The following is a 1510-nucleotide window of genomic DNA, read 5'->3' on the forward strand; positions in this document are numbered from 1 at the left end:
CGGGGGCGGCGGGGGCGGGGAGGGGAGAGCGGAGCAGACGAGACGGGCGGGGGGCGCGGCGCCACCGGCCGGGCAGGGCAGGGCCGGGATGGGACGGGAGAGCCAGCCCGCTCCCGCCCTCCTTCCCTCCCGGCGGCGGCCCGGGGCTTTGTAAGGCGGTAAGTGGGTGCCACGCCGCAGAGGTGCCGGTTCCGGGGGCCGCCCTGCCGCAGCCGTGCCGGGAGGGCCGGCGAACAAAGGAGCGGCGGCGGCGGCTTCGCACGGGCACGGGGAGCGCGGCCGGCGCCGCGGGATGCTCGCACCGGGAGCCGCGGGATGCCCGCACCGGGAGCGGCGCGGTCTCCCCGGCCCGCGGGCGGCGGCCCCTCGCCAGCGGAGCCATCCGCGCTCCCGGGGCTCCCGCCGCCCTTCCCGGGGCGCGCACCGCCAGCCCGCCCGGGCGGCTCCTGGAGGCGGCCACGGCTCGGTGCCGGCGGCCGGTTCCGCTGCCGGGGCTGAGAGCGGCTCTGCTGGGCTCGGCTCCCCCGGCACCGGGGAGGCGGCCGGGGCTCGGCGCAGCGGCTGCGGCAGCACCGGGGTCCGTCCCGCTCCGCTCCGGCTTGGAAGTTTTGATCATAAAATGCTACGAAACTCGATGAATCGGCAACGGAGAGCGCGGCGGCGCCGGCGTGGAATGAAACAAATAAACCGCACGATGCATCGGAAGTTTTAGAGCTTGAGATAAAACAATGTAGCCAGCTCTGTTCGAGTTTCTTTCCAATAAAAAAGAATTACAAAGAGGCTAGCTGTCTGTGCTCTTTTGCTGACCGGAAAGTTGCAGGAGTTCTTGATTTTGTAATGCAATGTGGTCACAGTGTTACTGCAGTAAAATAGTACAAACTGTTTCTAAATAAGTAGTCCGGTATATGAAACGTGGTGACTGTGGCTTAGAACGAATCTCTACATGCTGATTTGAAAGTAAGTATTTTTTTTCCCATTTTGTCCAGGGATCTCTTTATTCAACTACTGAATGTTCGGTGTATTTTGTTTTCATCTTGCAAACAGATCTTTGCAAACAGATCTTGCAAAATAAAAATCTGATCACCTACATTTTGATTACATGAAAATAATTAACAGTCTTTATATATATTATATATAATACATTAACTTTTCATCAGTGTTCACTTCACTTGGCACAGCTGGATTTAAAATGGGATTTTCAAAGGAGAGCTTAACCATATTTTGGGTCGATATCTGAAATCTGAGATCTTTGCAATTGTGTTGGAAGGAGCACATAGAAAAAAATACAAATATATCATATATATTACAGCCAGACAAAATCAGAACTTTATTTGATCAAGTGACAGGAATAATTGCCAATATGGCTTCCTCTAGCTAAAGAATATTTTGTGGGGCTTTTACAAGGAGTGAAGAACTGAAAATGAGGACGCTATTTAAGAAGTAAAAGTGTTTCTCACTAGTGAAGTGTGTTTTAACTTGTTTCAGATGGGGTTTTGTTCTGGTTTTGTTT

This window comes from Onychostruthus taczanowskii, unplaced genomic scaffold, assembly GCF_017590055.1.
Source record: "Onychostruthus taczanowskii isolate IOZ18803 unplaced genomic scaffold, ASM1759005v1 scaffold36, whole genome shotgun sequence".
In the NCBI taxonomy this organism is placed as follows: Eukaryota; Metazoa; Chordata; class Aves; order Passeriformes; family Passeridae; genus Onychostruthus; species Onychostruthus taczanowskii.